Source organism: Sus scrofa, chromosome 9 (assembly GCF_054392235.1).
Source record: "Sus scrofa isolate SSC_HxYL_T2T_F1_AM1 chromosome 9, Sscrofa_HxYL_maternal_Yorkshire_Landrace_v2.0, whole genome shotgun sequence".
Taxonomy (NCBI): Eukaryota; Metazoa; Chordata; class Mammalia; order Artiodactyla; family Suidae; genus Sus; species Sus scrofa.
The window spans coordinates 122,387,083-122,407,188 of NC_139391.1; the positions used below are offsets into that span (position 1 = coordinate 122,387,083).

General features: G+C 42.4%; 1 protein-coding gene and 1 long non-coding RNA gene across 15 annotated transcripts in view; one reads left to right on the forward strand and one right to left on the reverse strand.

Moving 5' to 3' along the window:
* LOC102162878 (uncharacterized) overlaps window positions 1–20,106 on the forward strand; it is a 462,928-nt gene that overhangs the window by 338,598 nt on the left and 104,224 nt on the right. The window contains exon 7 of one of the 5 annotated variants that reach the window (XR_014816291.1): window positions 17,955–19,361. The exons of the other annotated variants lie outside the window; for them this stretch is intronic. This is a non-coding gene — a long non-coding RNA (uncharacterized LOC102162878). Of the gene's footprint in view, window positions 1–17,954; window positions 19,362–20,106 lie in introns of those variants that run through there. 5 annotated transcript variants of the gene reach the window in all.
* The window catches only part of TNR (tenascin R), a 416,877-nt gene that overhangs the window by 213,285 nt on the left and 183,486 nt on the right, over window positions 1–20,106 (reverse strand). The window lies entirely within an intron of this gene.

Sequence of the window (20,106 nt, forward strand, 5' to 3'; positions counted from 1 at the left end):
CACCAGACATGGAAAAGAGCAGGAATCTGAGTGTTTGAGCTCACTCCATGCCTGGCTCTCTCAGATTCATAAAGTTTTTCTAAGCTTCTGCATTGGCTACTGAGAAAGTGTGGACAGTACCATGATAATATCTTACGGTATTAAATTGGATCATATGAAATTGCCCACAGTTGTCTGTATTTGACCTACAGAAATGGCAGTGTTGTATGGTTCAACCTGAATTTTTGTGTGTGAGGGTCAAAATGAAATAATGTAAACTGGAAGATGCTACACATGCCAGGCTCTCTACCGGAAGTATCTCCCAGCACCAGGCAAGACTGTGACAACTGGTTGTGCCATGGTGCTCACCTGGGGCAAATCCCAGGAACAGTGGGCCTCCCTCATTTGCATTAATATTAGGTTGGAGAAAAGGAACGAGGAAGACTAAAAGAGGGAAAAGGATTCCTCCAACTCTCAATCCAGGCCTTCTCTTTCCTCCACAAGGACACGCTGTCCCATCTTTGCTGGTATTTTATTCCAAAGTGTAAGCGTTATTTAACTGTAAGTTTACAGTGGGTTCAGAGGGGGTGCTGTGTGGTGTTCGCTATCCTTGACCACCTCTGGCTCTTAGGGCCAGCCCTGAAAGCTTATCCTCACTACCCTCCTTAAAAGGAAAGCTCTGGAACTAAGTCACGGAATGAAATGAGTTCTCAATAAATATTTAGTGAAATAACTGGGCGAACAAATGGATGAGTTCTCAAAGCCTACCAGGCCTATTGCCTGTCTGTCATCTGGCAGAGCCCTAGCAGATAAAAGCACTCTGTGCTTACATCCCCAAGCCAAGGAATGAACATCACTCTATATCTCCTGTTTTGATGAAAACAATGACAAGCAATTTCTTTGTAATTACAACATGCTTCTACTGAGACAGCTTATTCCTACTTTTAAGGTAACTTCTACATGGCATTTGTCCAAACCCTTTACTTAACCAAATAATCATGTATATTAATCACACACACACACACACACACACACCCTCTTGTGCACGGGTGTGTGATTTTTTAAACTCCCTTTTCCAACTGCATTAATTAAAGACCTCATTGAGAATTAACTTATCTCACCAAATTCTTTCTAATTCTTTTGCCCTCATGTGGGCAGAAATGCACCCTTTCTTCACCTTCACTTTTTCCTAAAGAACTGATATATTCTTACCTTGACCCAAGGCATGTGGCTTCTGCCTGGAACTGGGAGGCATGGCTGAGGGCCAGCTTACTGGGCATGAGCACATGTGATCAGACCAGGCCCTGTGCTTGGGAGGGACCCATCTGTGCTTGACTTACTGCTTTGCCTTTGTCCTTGTGAAATTCTTCACAGCGTTTAGACAAGGAACCCCACATTTTCATTTTGCTCTGGGTCCTGCAGAGTACTTAGCTAGTCTTGGCAGAGATGGACAGGAAACAGAAACACCAGAGGCAGCAAGAGTGATGGTGTAATCCGGGTTTACGGGGCTCCAGGGGAGTCTCAGGAGTGCCTGAGCTGGCCAGAGGGGGCTGTTTAGGAAGCTGGAGAGTGGGGAGCCCGGCTGAAGAGAAGCCTTGTTAGTCGGAGAAACAGGCTCTAGGAAAGGGAGGTTTTGCTAAGGATTCCTACAAGGCTGGAATGATCAGATTCACACTAGTGGATGATAGATTCACACATTTAACACGAAGATAAGAAGTTAGTCCTCCAAGAAAAGGAGACTGTCTTCTAGAGTCAGCAAGCAGCCAGAGGGTAAAACCAATAACTGGGAAAATCTGCCCATTGCGTTAATGTGACACAGACTGGATTATATCATTCATTCATTTATTCATTCCCTCAACAAACATTTACCGAGTAGCTGACGTGCACATACGGCATTAGTTCCTAAGCAATTTCAAAGATGACAGTAATTCAGTCCCCACTCTGGAATCTGCTAATCTATATAGAAGAGAAAGACATGAATGAGATACTATAACAGGGCTAATATTATAAAAGAGGATGCAGTTACCTGCTATGGATGGGGCAAGGGGAGTGGGCAAGGTTGGAGAAGGTCTTAGGACCGGTGTTAAGACTAGACCTTGAATGGTCAGTAGGAGTTCAACAAGGAAAGTGGATAAGAAGAGCATCTGTAGAGAGGGAATAGCATGTAGTACCCAGGAACAAAAAACATCGGGAGGCATTTTGACACTAATGAGAAGTCCAATACAGCAAAGCAGAGGGTGCAAGATGGTGACTAGCAAGACAGGGTGATGAAAAGAATGGTAGGATCCTGGTTGAAAAGGCTTGTGAAAAGCTGAATGTTACTGCAGGTTAATGGGAGAGCTTTGATGTTTCTTAAGCAGAGAAGATCAGTGTGGAGCGGATCTCATTCTGGAGATCAGAGTGGAGAAGATCAGAGTGGAGTGGAGATCTTTTGCTGCAGTGCAGGGATGGATTTGAGTGAAGACTGACAGAAGCAGGCAGGCCAGTTAAAGAATCACCGGTGTTTAAGCAAGAAACAGTAATGTCTAAACTCAGGGAAGAGCAGAGGAAATAGAGAGTGGGGAAGAGATTAGAGAAAGATTTGTCTTAAAGGGAGAATGGATTGTAGTTGATTTGTTGGATAGGATGAAAAAGGAGGAACACGTAAGCCTTCCCAGTTTTCCGATTTCAACATTTGGATGGAAATTGTCATTAACCATGATAGAGAGTAAAGGAAGAGGAAGGTAAGAAAGTGGGTTGAATTTTGGACACGTTAAATTCAAGGGACAGCTGGATATGTCCAATGGTGGTCTGTGCTAGAAATTTGGAAAACATAAGAATATAAGTGCTGGAGTTCCCATTGTGGCTCAGCAGTTAATGAACCCAACTAGCATCCATGAGAACGTGGGTTCAATCCCTGGCCTCGCTCAGTGGGTTAAGGATCTAGCATTGCCATGAGCTGTGGTGTAGGTCGCAGATGCAGCTTGGATCCTACGTTGCTGTGGCTGTGGCATAGGCTGGTGGCTAAGTGCCAATTGGACCCCTAGCCTGGTAACCTTCATATGCTGGACCCTAAAAGGACAAAAGAGAAAAAAAAAAGAATATAGGTGCTTATTGGAGTTAAAGGCATGGACAGAATTACCTACAGAGGATCTGTCCAGTGAGAAGCTCTGGAGAGCACCAATATTTAGGAAGTGGATGGATCAATATGATCCAAAGAAAGAGGCTAAGCAAGAACAAATTATCAGAAAAGTAGAAAGAGAACCGTTGTGGCAGACTGTTTTATTGTTCCCTACTATTTGCTGTCTTTTCTGGAAGACCATTGTCCCTGATCACTAATTGGAAAGAGTGTACTTTTATCTCTTGATGTCAGACTTGGGCCATGTGACTTGATGTAGTGTGTATCACCCTTGGGCACATGAGCAAAGGTGATACACACTACATCCAAGCAGAAATTTTAAGAATCACTGTGCAATTTTGCCATAAGATCCTCTGTTCCTTCCAGCTGGATCCCCAGATGAAGAACAGACAAGGGTCAGAGCCACCTCGAACCCTCAGCTGACATGGATTGTGAGCAGAAAGGAAACCTTTATTGGTATAAACCACTGAGATATGGGCATTATTACTTTAGTGCAACATAGCAAAAGCTGACTGTTACAACCGGTAAAGAACAGTGTCTCAGAAATGAAAGAAACATTTCAAGAAAATGTGAGTGGTTAAGAAGGTCAAAAGTGACAAAGAAGTAATTAGAAATAGCAAGAAGGAAGTTACGGATGATCTTGGTGAGAACAGTGTTAGTGGCATGGTGGGATCTGAAGCCAGATGGCTGTAGATTGATTCCTGAATGGGAGGTGAGGAGGTGGAGATTGTAAGTGTAGATTACTCATTTCATGATGTTGACTGAAGAAAAGGGAAGAGAAAGAGAGAAAGAAAGAGCTTAAGGTGGAAACAGAGTAGGAGGAAAGTTTTATTTAGGACGGAAGAGATTTGAAACTGTTTGCAGACTGAGGAGGAAGGTTTATTGGAAATGGAGAGACTGAAGATGTTAAGTACAGCCAGCCTCCCATAGCCACAGGTTCTGCATCTGTATATTGAACCAATTGCAGATCAAAAGTATTTGGGAAAAAAAATTTCAGAATGTTCCAAAAAGCAAAACTTGAATTTGCTGCTCATCAGCAACTATTTAATGGCATTTACATTGTATTAGATATTAAAAGTAATCCAGAGATGATTTAAAGTATACAGGAGGATGTGCATAGGTTATATGCAAATACTATGCCATTTTATGTAAGGGACTTGATGTTCTGGAACCAATCCCCTGTGCATACTGAGGGACAACTGTATTGACACTATACGCCTGAAAGTATTTGTATCTGTGATTCCCTCATAATATAAAAAAATGTTAATGATGGAGTTCACTGGTAGACTATAGGTTAAGGATTCAGCTTTGTCACTGCCATAGCTTGGGTCACTGCTGTTGCATGGGTTTGATCCTGGCCAGGGAACTTCTGCATACTGTGGATATGGCTTGAGAAGAAAAAAGAGGAAGAAAAAATAATAACAAATATTAATAGTGCTTACCAAATGCCTGACACAGTTTTGAGTGTCTTGCATGTATTAATTTAATCTTCAAGACAACTCTGTGAAGGAGGTACTGTTATTGTCATTCCCATTATATAGATGAGTAAACTGAGGCATGGAGATTTTGCCTAACTTATGTTAATTAACATAGCTAATATGTGTCAGAGCTATGATTCAAACTAAGGCCATCCAGCTCCACGGAGGGGGTGGGTCCTTAACCACCACACTGTATTGTCTCTTAGGGAAATAGAGAAAGATTTTAAGCTATATACTCTGCCTGGAAAGCCACAGAAGGTCATATTCATCATGAATGAGGGTTGGGGCAGAGAAGTATAAAGGGGATGCCCAAGAAGGAGACAGTTCTGGTTTCTTGGAGAGTGGAATTGGAAAGTTATGGGCACCAGCCAATTGGGGTACCATCCTGGTTTTATTATAGGCTCCCTTTGGTCTCTGTCTAAAGATGAGATTTGGGTGGTGAGAAAAGATGAAAAGGAGAAGTAGAGAGAAAATTAGATAAAAGGAAGGCAGGAGAATTGAGAGAAGGGGAGGAGGCCAAGCTCCCTTGTGTGGTGCAGTCATTACTCACTATGTGCCAAGCTCTGTGTTGAGCTGGGGAGACCAAGAGGAAGGTCCAGCCCTTTCTCCGAGGAGTTCCCCAAGATAATGGGAGAACAGACATAAGAGTCTTCTCTGACTCTGAGGTGAAGCTTTAGCAAAAGGCTAAAGAAAAGTGGGCCACAGAGAGACAGAATCTCCCAGCAGAGATTCCACTAAGTGGGAAGCAGAATTGCCAGGCATCTCTCATCCTAAGGATGCCCCCTCCTTTCACTGGCTCTTTGTGAAGATCAGGGCACAGCTGGCTAATGGCATGTGGAACTCCCCTCCAACCTGGTCTAAAGGCAGAAAGGCCATGAGGGCAGAATTTCTTTCAGAGTTCAAAGTTGGAGAAATCTAAAATGGTAGCCCACATCTAAGTCCCCCAGCTCAGCGTGCCTTTTAGGAGGCATTTCAAAGTGTGAGTGGCCTTTCATCACTGTTGAGTCTGCAGGACGTGTTGTGAGTTGTCAGGTCGCCCCGCATCCCCTCAGTGTGTGGGGGATGCTCTGAGCCGGTGAGGATTCCTTTGGACTCTTGGGAAGTCTGAACATTTCCCTGCATAATTGCACACAGGGACACAAGTGAATTTCCCAAGATGTCAGTGCGAGCAGGTGGGCAGAGCTCACCTCATGTCAACCAGAGCCTGTTTTATTCCAGGATGAAGTGTGTTGCTGAGCTGGACTGAAATGAATAATTGGTTCTATTCTGCAAAGAGTTTGCCCCTTCCTTCCTTCCTTCTTTTGCGCTTTACTTTGTCTTCCTAGCTCTTCCCCTGACTCTGTTTAAGAGCAACTGCTGTCCAAACAGACATACCATAAATATTAACCGTCTTATGTGTGCTAGGGGATCTCTGTGTCCCAGGCAAGCCAGCTTGCCTCCTACAAAATCTACATAGCAGAGTCCTGACCCCAGGGCACCAGATGCAGCCCATGTGAGCGTCTCTGATACTGGCATCTCCTACCCAGTGTCCTCCTTATCACACTGACACTTCCCACCTGTTTTGTGTTGAAGTCACTTGTCCCTGAATTTATTTTGTATGGGACTGTAGCCATCCTCTCTGAGAGAGTCTACAATTCTGCCAACCCCTTACCTACAAACTTGAACCTAGATAGCCTTTACCTCTCCTTAATTAGGCTAGCTCACTCTGCTCATCCCTGTGTGCCTTGAAGTGGAAAGGATGAAGTAGGAATTAGTGGTAAGGAAAGAACTTCAGAGAACATGTAATTGGGGCTGGCACTTGAAGGGCGAGCAGCATACTCTTTGACATTCAGACAAAGGAATTGTGAATGCTCTTGGCAGAAGGAACAGAAGGTGTGCAAAGGCACCAACATGTGACAGGACAGAGTGAACTCAGGGAAAGTTGCAGTTAGGGAGGATTATAATACACACCTATGTGTGGAGCATGGCAGCTACAAATGACAACTTTGAGGCATATTGTAAAGAGCATTGACTGTCCTGCTAAGAAATCTGGACATGAGCTTGGCTATATAGACAATGGAGGTCCACTTAGGGAATCTAACACGATTGGATTTGGTTACAGAAATCTTCAGGTGGCTGCATGAGAGGTGGATCCAGGCAGGAAAGACCCAAGGCAGAGAGACCTGGTGGGAAGCCTCTGCAGCCCCACCAGGGTGAGACCACAGCCAGGCTCTCAGTGTTGACCTCCACAGAGGACCAGGCAGACCATGAAACAGGCAGGATTAAGGCAGACTCTTGCACAGGGACTCTCAGCCCTTCTGCAGGGAGCCATCTCATATCCTCCATGGGTTACAGTCTCAGAACCTTGTCTTTCCTCCCCTCTTTTTTGAAAAAAAAAAAAAAAAAAAAAAAAGATAACTTTTCTGAAAAGGAAGCCTAGAGACCTTTGCTCGGGATGAAGGCTGACTATGTGGAGTAAGGTCTGTCTGTCCTGCTGCCATTCCACTTAGTAGCAGCAAGAAGCACCTCTATGAATTTCTTCCAAATACTGCACACTCACCGGCCAGAATGGCCATCATCAAAAAGTCTGCAAACAATAAATGTGGAGAAAAAGGAACCGTATTACACTGTTGGTGGGAATGTAAATTGGTGCAACCACTGTGGAAAACAGTTTCCTCAAAAAACTAAAAATAGAACTACCATTTGATCAGCAATCCCACTCCTGGGCATCTATCCAGAGAAAACCATGACTCAAAAAGACACATGTACTCCAATGTTCATTGCAGCACTATTTTCAATAGCCAAGACATAGAAACAACCTAAATGTCCATCGACAGAGGAGTGGATCAAGAAGATGTGATACATATACACAATGGAATATTACTCAGCCCTTAAAAGGAAAGAAATAATGGCATTTGCAGAACCATGGATGAACCTAGAAATGATCATGCTAAGTGAGATCAGTCAGACAATGAAACACCAACATCAAATGCTATCACTGACATGTGGAATCTAAAAAAAAGGACACAATGGAGTTCCCATGGTGGCGCAGTGGCTAAGGAATCCGACTAGGAACCATGAGGTTGCGGGTTCGATCCCCGCCCTTGCTCAGTGGGTTAACGATCCAGCATTGCTGTGAGCTGTGGTGTAGGTCAAAGACTCGGCTCAGATCCTGCACTGCTGTGGCTCTGGCGTAGGCCAGCGGCTATAGCTGCAATTCGACCCCTAGCCTGGGAACCTCCATATGCTGCAGGAACAGCCCAAGAAATGGCAAAAAGACAAAAAAAAAAAAAAAAAAAAAAAAAAAAAAAAAAAAAAAAAAAAAAACACAATTAACTTCAGAACAGATACTGACTCACAGACTTTGCAAAACTTAATGGTTTCCAAATGAGACAGGGTTGGGGGGTGGGGGGATGCACCGAGGGTTTGGGACAGACATGCTATAAAATTTGGTTGTGATGATTGTTATACACCTATAAATGTAACAAAATTCATTAAGTATTAAAAAAATACCACACACATTTTACTGATTTGCTGATGCCCTGAGCATATCATAAGAAATGCACCTGCATCAAGAAGATACTGAACTCAAGACTATTTTTCTCTTTTGTCAATCTCTCTCCCTATTCCTGCCTCTCTGCTTTCTCTCTTCTCTCCCTTTCATCTAAGACCAGATTGTGTGTTCTTTTCCTCCCTTATGAGGCACTCCTCCTGCTGGTTACCTGCCAGAACCTCTCCCACCAGTTTTATTCTAAGCTAAAAAAAATTTTTTTTTAAATCTGAGATGGACAGGGAGCCTCTTCACGAGGGAGTACTTGATGCTGAAGGTTAGGACACATGAGGCTAATGAACTACAGAATATTGGTTACATCTCACTTGATTACACTCAGAAAATGTAAAACCATCTTTTAGTCATGACTGGTCATTTATCTGCTGAAATGTTCACCGCCGACACCCCCACTCACATTTATCTCTCCTTTCAGTTTCCAGTCAAGGTTTCTAGAAATTAGTGATTCATCACCAAATACAACAACCACCATGGGATCTGCCAAACCAGGAAAAATCACCTGGTCCCTATGCCAAGGTGCTGTCTCAGGTTGGTAATATCTTCATGCAGCTGGGTGCATCTGGGACACAATATCTGGGCACATGCCAGAACAGCACCCTCACTCGATTGTGTGTATCTGGACCAAGGATAGATGAGACCACAGCTCTCCAGATGGACCTCCCAGATCCCACTAAGCTTGTGATTTGGAGGGGAATATGGACGTCCACTCAAAGTCGGCTTTGGGCTTATAGGCACATAAAGCTCATTCATTTGGCTGAAAGGAGGAAGTCTTACTCTTCCTGAGCCATCACTCAAGACAGCACCACTCACATGTGAAAAGTTAGGGGTCAAACTTTGCTGTTATGTCTGGAGCTCTGATACCAGTCATTCTACAGTAACAATGTATTAACGAGGACGTAAAAGACTTCTAGTTAAACATGTTGGATTAAACATACATAATTAGTTCCTACAAATTTTACCATAGTAGGCAGAATTCTTAGATGGCTCCCAAGATTTCCAACCCCTTGGTATACATGCCATGCATAATCTCTGGGATCATGCCTGTGAGACTTTATTCCTGTAACTAGGTGTGTTATATGGCAGTTAACTTTAAGATAGGGACATTTTCTAGATGAGCCTGTCCCAAGAACATGAGCCCTCTAAAAGCAGTTCACTAGTTCCTACTGTGGTGCAGTGGGTTTAGAATCTGACTGCCATGGCTCAGGTCTCTGCAGAGGCGTGGGTCAGTCTCCAGCCCGACGCAGCGGGTTAAGGATCTGGCTTTGAATCCAGCTTGGGTTCAATCCCTTGCCCAGGAACCTCCATATGCTGTTAGTGCAGTTATTAAAAAATTTTTTAAAAGGGAGTTCATGTTGTGGTTTAATGGAAACAAACCCGACCAGTATCCCTGAGTATGTGGGTTCCAACCCTGGCCTCACTCAGTGGATTAAGGTTTCCGGTGTTGCCATGAGCTGTGGTGTAGGTCACAGACATGGCTCGGATCTGGCACTGTTGTGGCTATAGTGTAGGCCAGCAGCTGCAGCTCTGATTCAACCCCTAGCCTGGGAGCTTCCATACGCCACAAGTGCAGCCCTAAAAACAAAAATAAAAAGTCTGTTCTTATAAAAAGTGAAAATAAAATAAAAGCAGAGTTTGCTTTTTTGAGGGGGGTGGTGGGGGAGCTGATTACAGAAAGGGATGTCAGATTTGAATCACAAGAGGAATCAGTGCAAGTGAAAGTGCCCATTGCTGAATTGGAGGAGGCCACAAGCCAAGGACAGGAGACTGGTCAGCAACCAACTAGACAATGGAGACCTCAGCCCTATGACTGCAAGGAAATGAGTTCTGCCAACAACATGAAATCACTTCAAAGTTCATCTTTTCCTAGTTAAGTTTCCAGAGTAGGATGAAGCTGGCCAACATCTCTATTTCAGCATTGTGGGATTCTGGACCAAGGATCTAACCAAAATATGCTGAAATCCTGAACCACAAAATCTATGAGATAATAAATTTGTGTTTTCAGCTGCTACATGTGTGGTAGTTTGTTATACAGCAACAGAAAACTAATACATTCTCTAAAAGGAGTAAAGATTTAAACTCATAAAGGAGGCATTTACAGCAAAATGACCAACAAATTTTGAAAGATAGGAAGCAGGTGGACCTAGTCACCAATTTAAGGGAAGCCAAAATGTAGTGATCTGATTTGAAACTCTAGGACTCAGAAACTAGATATGCAGCTGCCTCTGAAAATTGGTGTACAAGTGGCACTGCAAACAGGAAGACTGAGTGAAAGTCTGGTAAGGAGATAATAGGACCCTCACCTCCCAGACTATTTCTCCTCCCCCACTCAGCCAAACAACATCCCTACCTTCAAGTCTATGAAAGCAAGAGGTTTACTCTCTGGAGACATGGAACCAGATAGGCTGTGGAGCTGACACTAGTCACAGCTGAAAGCAGGACTATTAAGTGAAACTCCTATACTGAGCCATGAGACTGTCCCTGCTCCTTAGTTCTTTCCCATTCTCAGTTAAGCATGCATTACTATAACCCCCTGAAAATGATACTGGAAATATGTTCCATGGAGGAATGAAATGTCTATCAATTAGTTACTTGGACTACAGCTGACTACTCTACTAATTACTCTATAGTCACGTAGGCACCCGCCCCACAGTATGTGTGCACATGTGTATGTGCATGCATACAGTATCTAATAAGCTTTCTAGTGGCTCATTTGTATTTCAGATATGAATAGACAGAAGAAAAAATTACCAGAAATTTGAGGAAAGACTCTAGTCTAGAAAAATAAAAACAAAGAAGAAAATGAGATTCAGATGGAACAGAAAATGCAGTGAGTCAAAAAAAAATTGAGAAAACAATAGATCATTCATGAAACAACTAAATAGAATCCTATCTTCAATGAGACACTCAGAAAATGAGAAAAAGCTCATGTATATTAAAGATTAAGAAAACGGAAAAAATTTTTAAATCAACAGAATGTGCAAAATATACAAGTGAGGCAATCTCCTAAAAAATGGTACACAAAGATAGAAAGCAGAAAAGAAAATTAGGTGATTCATTCCTGGAGGTCCAACTTCCAACTAACAGGAGTCGGACAAAAAGAGAACAAAGAAAATAGAGGAGTGAAAATTATCAAAGAAATATATAAGAAAAATTTCTTCATTTGAGAGATGTGACTTTCCAGATTGAAAGGACTTTCCAGATTGAAAGTGCATAGCGCAACTAATGAAAATAAGAACCAGATAAAGGCATACTGTCATAAAACTTCAGACTAGAGATAAAGAGGTCTTAAGATCTCTTTTAAAAGTCTCCAGAGCAAAAGGTAAGTGACATGTGAAAATATCAGCAATCAGAATGATATCAGCTTTCTAAGAGCAAAACTAGATTCTGAAAGATAATGGAGTAGTTCTAATTTTGTGTGAAAATAATTCTCAACCTAAAGTTTTACATCCAGCCAAACTACTAATCGAGTGTGAGGGAGGAATCAATGCATTTTCAGAGGTCTAAGTTCTCAGTCTCAATTTACCTCTAAGGCACCATTTCTTAGGAAGGTAGTAGAGGATGTATCCTCCCCCCTCCCACCCCAAAAAAAGGAGTAAGCCAAAGCAAAAAAAAAAAAAGAAAAAGAAGAAGAAGGAAGATGTTGCCTTGGGTGTAGGAAACAGAGGATCTCACAGAGGGGAGAAGAAAAAAAAATTCCTAGGATTCAAGTGGAGCAAGGTCCATGAGGACTGGTGTGTCAGAGACCTGGAGAGCCACCAGTTGACTGGGCAGGAAGACTGAAGACTCTGGGAGGAGTGTCTCCCAGGAAAAAACAGAAATGGCACTTTGCTTAATGTGCCTGGATATTTTTATGTCTTATAGATACGTCAAAGAGTTTGCTAAGAATTGTAATAAGTCACAGAGATGAAAAATTGAACTCACAGGACAACCAAGAAGTATACAAGAGATTAGTTGTGATAATTGTACCCTACACGGCTGTGCTGTGAATAGTATTTCCAGAGCAAAATAACGTAAATACTAAATACTGATTTAAATAACAACTGTGATAAACTACATTGTAAGGATGGCTTGAGGACATGTCTGTGTGTGTGAGTGAGCATCCTATGTGTTTAAATCCTTTTTTTTTTTTGTCTTTTCAGGATCACATCCATAGCATATGGATGTTCCCAGCTAGGGGTCAAATCAGAGCTGCACCCTCCAGCCTACACCACACCCATAGCCATGCCATATCCGAGCCATGTCTGTGACCTACACCACAGCTCACAATGGTGCTGGATCCTTAACCCACTGAGCAAGGCTAGGAATCGAACCCATGTCCTCATGGATACTAGTTGGGTTTGTTAACCACTGAGCCACGACGGGAACTCCCTACAAGAGCTAAATCTTTAACTTCCACAGGAATAAATCAATGTGTGATTTTAAAATTTTTAAATAAAAAAGCAATCTTGAGAAATAGTAATCTAAATGTGTGACCTAAATTTATTTAGGTAAATACAAAAATAAATGGCTAAAAGTAGTTCCCTCTGGGAGGGAAAAAATACTCAAGAAATTGCTTTTTTTTTTTTTTTTCATGATGAGTCTTATAGTATTGTTTGAGTTTTTAAACTCTATGTCAACAATCAGGCCATAGAAAACCTACTTTAATTTACATAAGAATACTCCCCTTTGACCCCATGGTGGGGGAGAGAGGTGAGAAGGGATTATTTCTGATAACTTTGGCCTGGCTTGAAAGCCAAGTTTTTGTATGTGAGCATTTACTCCTGGTTCTCTGTACTATGGCAAGTTTCAGATTGCAAAGCCCATCTGTCTAGTATTGAGACACAACTATAACCATGCCTATTATGCATGTGGTGCTATTGCATCTACACAACCACTGCATGCACATTACCTTGTTTCGTCCTAGTAGCAATCTTGTGAAGTAGTCAGGGCTGGGAAGAGTATACAGACAAGCTAACTGGAATTCAGAGAGGTTGGGTGACTTATCCATGGTCACACAGCCTATATTCCAAAGCAGTTGTTGCTCTATGCACCTACTGAAGCCACTGATCTAGAGCAAGGGGAAACATGGCATAGTTTTGGAATAAGTCATTTATCTGTGGTCCATTGTCTATTTGGGGCTCCTAATTTGGGGACGTTGAGTCATTCTGTTTTTTATTTTCCCTGTGTTTCCACCAAGCCAGTTCCTACATTTTTCTTCCCCTTCCTGAATTGCTCTTATTCAGTTGCTTGGATCTCATTCCTGGCTCTTTCTTTATGCCTCCAGACTTAATTCTTGGCTTCAAGAATTGAAACATTTGCAACATTGAAAGTGATCAGATACATTATGATCATGGTGCTACATTTGGGGTTAAAGGTAACCACCATAGTTTTTGAGGCTTGGAATCTAAATTACAATTGGAGACCATTTGATCAAAACCACAAGGCACCCAGCCCATCATATGTTATCCCCTCACCTCTCAGCTCATCTAGAGGTTCGGTCTTCCACATACACAGTGGTCTTGCTGCATTGAACAGACCCCAAAAGATGGGTTTCTCGTGGCCTTTCAATCTTTTGATCTATTCCTCAAATACACACTCAGTTTGAGGCTAAAGAAATGGTGAAAAAAAATGAGATGGGGAAAGTGGCAGAGGTAGAAGGAGGATGCTACATTCAAGATACTTGCATTTGCTCACCGTCAATGTCTGCTGAGTGATAAGGTGGATAGAGAGGTGCCCATTTAAGCCACTGATATTTTCCCACCCTTAGGTTCCTTGGAGGGCTCTTGATCCTGCTTTGTGTTTGAGGTAGATAGGATCACAGCATCTAGTGTCATGGCTGCAGGCATAATTCCAACATCTGAGAACATTTTCCTCTCAGATATTTAATTTCCCCTTCCAGCCGTTTTACCACTGGGGCCCTAAACATACTTCACAACTCTATCCACCACATCATCTTAGCCTCTTTTGCAAGTCTTTTAATATCCATTGGAAAATAATACTGTCTTTGATTCTCACGCAAACCCTTAAAACTTCTTCCCTTGTTTCTAATTAGCATTATTTCTGTGGTAATTAAGACAAGAGCAGTTCCTCAGTTCTGCAGCTTTTTCAATTTAGAGAGAAAGAAAAATACAACATTAATGTACAGTGGGGCTAAGAATGACTCTATTAGCTGACTTGACTGTATTTTAAATAATTTCAGCATCTTAGTGTGTGTGTGCACACACATATGCACATATCTATATACACACATATACAAGATTTCACACACATACACAGATATGTTATGCACACATGTACACATACTTGCTTGTGTGCATATACACACATATACACTCAAGAACCCATTTCTGAAAGAAACAAGATTCAAAATGCACTAATGGAGATATTGTCATTCTGTGGGCAGAATAAATGCGTCATCTTAAAGACTGAGCATCCCACAAAATGCCCTCAATGAATGAAGTGCTGATGAAAGATGGCCAGGGAGAGGCTGCCTCCCTTCTCTCATTGGACGGCTGGAAATGGGCACATTTCCTCTCTGGTCCAACACCCAGGAACTTGGCATTTTCAATACTCTCCAAAGGCCCTCTGCATCTGCTCACCCAGCATTAGCTTTTGCTCTTGCTTAGCAGGGAGGGCAGTTGAAGCTCTGCATTGCCAGACAAAATCTAGTGTAGGCTGAGCCCAAGAACTAACAGGGCTGAATTTCTATTTTAGAAATGGTACTCTGAAATGTATCTACACTCTGGGTGTGTGCATGGATGCACAAACACATGCTCATATGTCCTTCTAGGGGATTAACAAAAAGGTGTTCTGCATCTCAAAAAGTTGTACCCTCTCTGTGTTTATGGCTTTTTATTATCAAGGCATATTTTGAGGCTGGTGCTCATCAGAGTTTAGGTAAAAATCTCTGGCAGTTGTATAAGTGTCTGCGTGTGTATGTGTGTGTTTCAGGGAATTGACAGATACTATAGGACTTTATTTGTTTGGAAATTGTAATTATTTCAGGCAATTTCATCACTATTTCTCCCATAGCTACTTTGTCCTTTTCCAAGCTGAACTGTGCTTGCCAAGAGCTGGAGCTCTGCATTGTTTGATGGGTAAGGCTGTGGGCTTGGCCCATGGGGGCAATGGACCTGCTAAGGACTGGCTCTAACTCCATATGTTTCTGCCCACTACCACCCCCCTCCCAACATGTTCATATCTGGGGAGGTTGTGCTGGGAGAAGGATGCTTCGCTTTGCATTGGTTACTTTCTTTCATGGTGAAGTGCAAGATTTTCCCATTCCCATGCCTGTCAAATCACAAAGTCATTGGGAGTTGGAATTGATTGGGCCTAAGGGGTCATCTTATTCAGCCTTCTCATTTTATAAATAAAGAATCTGAGGCATGGAGTGAAAGGTTATCCCAAGGTCATACAGAAGCTGAGCATGGCCAGGGCTAGAACACAGGTCTCCTTACTCTGAAGCTAGTGCTCCATCCACCTCATATTAATTTAATTTCTTTAATTAAGCAACTATTATTAAATTCCTAGTATGAATCAAGCATCACACTAGGTGCTGCCAAGTACAAAGGAGCCACCCAGCCAAAGTCATAGCAGATATCAAATGAGACAACATAGGTGGGAAGCTGACACAGTGCCTGGCCCAGAGGAGGTATTTCATGGGTCCCAGCCTCCTTTCCCTTTGTCCCTCCTTTTCCTACCAATATACCTAGAAATGGGAAAATACCAGATATTTGAATAGGTCAAATTCATGCAGGTCTTGGGAGAGGAGCTGATGGGCAACTCTTAGTTCTATGATAAAACCTCCTAGGCCAGGTTCCTGCCTGGAAGAACTCCCTAGGTGTCCTATAAAGGCATCAGTGCCTCATGCTGCCCTCTATCCCAGGGTGCTGGGTGAACACATGGCTCACCCATAGGTCTGACTCAGAAGTACATTAGTGCTGACTCACTGACACCTACAGAGAAGAAAAATCCATCTCCTCAGGTTTGGGCTGGAAATGGAGACATTCACAAGATGCAAAAACCAGCTCTATTGAGGGAAGGATCATTGAAACACACTATGGGCTGGTCTGGGGAAAATATTGTCAAGGCTGTTTTTAGCTTAGAACCCATGTTACTCTGTTCATTTCCTGACGTCACAGCAGGACTCTCACATGCCAGAGATTTAAAAATCTCCTGGCTTTGCTCTTATCCAGAAGACCAGAGACAAATAAATATGAAAAGTCTGAAGTAGCTCAGCCAAAGCATCCCTGATTCCAGCCTTGAATGATAGGGTTCGACTAGAAGGTTCCTGCCCGCCCTAAGGCTGTGTGCCTCTAAGGCCATCACAACCACCAAGCTGCTAGCTTTATATGCATCTATTATGCATTGACTTGAAACTTCTGCACACTCTATTTGAAGCAAGATCTATAGATTCAGATACCTTTCTCCACCCTGGTCACCCACAAGAGAAGAGTGATGTAAAAAGATGTCAAAATACATGTATCTATTTGGAGACTAACCAGGACTGTATCTAGAGTTTCTGGGGCCCCTTTGCAAGTACATTTCTGCTGTTGGCATGTGTTGAGATCCAGAGCCACCCTTCAGGTAGGCTCCCTGGCCACAGTGGCCACCATCCTGAGGCTTTATCCTCAGGCTCTCACCCTTTGATTCTTTTCTGCCTTCTTATGGGAGGGCCAATGATCTGCCACACTAAGCTGAATACACCTGGATCAGGGCTAGGTAGCTTTAGTCACAGAAAACCAGCAAAAAATAATTCCCAAGGAAGTGGACACCAGTGGACAAAGCACTGATATAGGCTTTGTGCAGCCTGGTACAGGGCGAAGCTGCATCTCAGCACACACCTTTTCTTTTTTCTAAAGATACCTTGTACCACTTACAGACATAGAGAAGGGACTTGTGGTTGCCAAGGCGGAAGAGGGAGAGAATGGAATGGACAGGGAGTTTGGGCTTAGTAGATGCAAACTATTACATTCAGAATGGATAAACAATGAGGTCCTACTGTATAGCACAGAGAACTCTATCCAATCCCTTGGGATAGAACATGATGGAAGATAGTATGAGAAAAGAAATGTATATAAATATATGACTGGCTCACATGGCTGTGCAGCAGAAATTGGCACAACACTGTAAATCAACTATACTTTATTACAAAAATTTTAAAAAAGAAAAAGCTAGGGAGTTCCTGTTGTGGCACAGCAAAAACAAATCCACCTACTACCTATGAGGATGTAGGTTCAATCCTTGGCCCCACTCAGTGGGTTAAGGATCTGGCATTGCGATGAGCTGTGTTACACATGCAGCTCAGATCTGGCATTCCTGTGGCTGTGGCACAGGCCGGCAACTATAGCTTTGATTGGACCCCTAGACTAGGAACTTCCATATGCTGTGGGTGTGTCATTAAAAAAAAAGGAGCAATAAATAAATAAAATAAAATAAAGCTACCATGTACCTAAACACAAAAACTGGGCCTTTTCTAGCAAGACTTCTGGGCACAAACTGTCCTCACACCAGCCAGCCTCCCTTAGCCAAAAAGTCTGCTGGGGCAGCCTAGGGGTCCCCACAACCAGGATGACTTCAGTTGTCCTCTCGTTGTGTTTACACGTCTCTGTTGGCCTCAAGAGGGAGGCACTGACACACTTGTTTCTTCACTCAGTTCTCTGCCTGTGGCAGAAAGACTCCAAAAAGGCCCTCAGTTACCCTTGCCTCACAAAATCACACCCCTGTGCAATCCCCTCACCTTGAGCATGGGCAGAATCTGTGACTTGCTTCTAAATAACAAAATATGGCAAAAGCGATGGGCTGTCACTCCCATGATAATGTTACCATAAGACTAAAATTCTCTTCTTGGCAGACTCCCTCCCTCGCTCTTTTTTGTTGGACCAGGCAGCCTTGTTGGGAAGGCTCATGAGACAAGGAACTGAGGATGGTCCCTCAGCAACAATCACCAGGAATTGAGGTTAGTTTTCAGCAGGCTGTTATAGAGAAATGGAGGCCCCCTATCCAAGAGCCCAGAATTCTGCTAACAAGCATGTGAGATTGGAAGCAGACTGAGCCTTGAGAATACACTGCAGCCTTGGTTGGCATCGTGATTGCACCTTTAAGATCAGACCTGGAGCTGAAGACCCATCTCAGCATGACCCTCAGAAACCAGGAGATAATATGTGTTGTTTTAAGCCACTAAGTTTATAGTAATACTACTCACAGAAATAGAGAACAAAGACAGTCTTCTCTCTTGGAAGCACCCGCCAATATCACCCTCCAGTGTTTGAAAGAGAGACTTTTTAGATTCAACAACTGTAAGGAAGACAGTAACAGGGAGCATTTCCTGCAGCCTCGCTTGGATGCAGAGGTCTCCCTCTCCAGCACCTTAGACAGTTCACCATCCAGCCCCAACCTGAACTCTGAACTACTGGGAAGCTCAGTGTCTTACAAGATAATCATTCTATTTATGCACAGCTCTTCCTTTCTTTTTCATAATTATTTTATATTTATGCAACACTAATTCTGTGCTTTTTACTATGCTCTCATCTATATACTTCCCTTAACTTATTCCTTATAATAATTCTATTGTTGATAGTATTATTACCTACTTTGTAAATACTGGGAAATGGAAAGCTCAGAGAAGCCAAGCATCTTACCCAGGACCAACAAGCATCAGGCAGACTTTGACCCAAGTCTATCTAACTCCAAGTCCATATTCTGAACCACTACGGTGTACTGTTTGAATCTTGTTGGAAATCTCTTCATTATGCTAAACCAAACAGTTCCTTCTTCGGATATCCATTCATTGATCTCTTGGGAGATTTACAAGATAGAAATTGAATTTCTCTTCCACAGGAAAAAATTTTTAAATAGCTAAAGATAGTTATCATGTATCCCTTTTTTCTTCTTTGGAGTTTTTGGTTTTTCTAAAGTATGCTCTTTAAAAATGTATTATGAAAAAGGATGAACAGGTGGAGCACAGAGGAAATTTAGGGCAGTGAAACTACTCTATACGATACTATAATGGTGGCTACATGTCATTATACATTTGTCTAAGCCTATAGGATGTATAAAACAATGAACGGAACCCCAATGTAAACTATGGTGATAATGATGTGTCAGTGTTTTTTCAGCATCGTAAGAGAGCTACCAGTCTGGTGAGAAGGGCTATGCATGTGTGAAGCCATGGGGTATATGGGAAATTTCTGTAGCTTCCTCTTAATTTTGTTGTGAACCTCAAACTTCCCTAAAAAATAAAGCCTATTTTTAAAAAAAATTTTTTTCTCACTCTCCTCCCACCCCCTCACCCCCATAAAACCCTTCAATGGAGAATGGGGGAAAAATTGCTTAGGGGCAATGGAGTTTTATTTGGAATGATGCAAATATTTTGGAATTAGATAAAGTTGGCAGTAGCTCACCATTGTAATTGTTCTAAATACCACTGACTTTTTGACTTTAAAATGGTTAATTTTATGTTATGTGAATTTCACCTAAATTTTTTAAAATAAATAAAATGTATATTGGATATTTTAACCATAGAAAATGGTATAAAAATTAACATAGGCATCCCCATTGTGGCTCAGTGGGCTACGGACCCAACTAGTATCCAGGAGGCTGTGGGTTTGATCCCTGGCCTCACTCAGTGGGTTAAGGATCTGGCATTGCTGTGAACTGTGGTGTTGGCTGGCAGCTACAGCTCTGATTCAGCCCCTAGCCTGGGAACTTTCATATGATGCAGGTGTGTCCCCAAAAAGAGAGAAAAAAAAAGATTAAAATAACATAGACCCATACACCCAACATCCAGTTTACACATGGAAGTAAGGCTCCTTCACTTTCCTTATGTACTGCCTTGCCTTCCTTTTCCACTGAGAAGTAAGCACTATTCTGAATGTAGCAATATCCACTGCCATGTATTTCTGCTTCGTATGTATCTATCCCTGAACAATAGATACTATTATCATGAGCATTTTTAAATATAAATAAATGTTCTTATAGTGTAGCTATTCATTTCCAACTTCCTT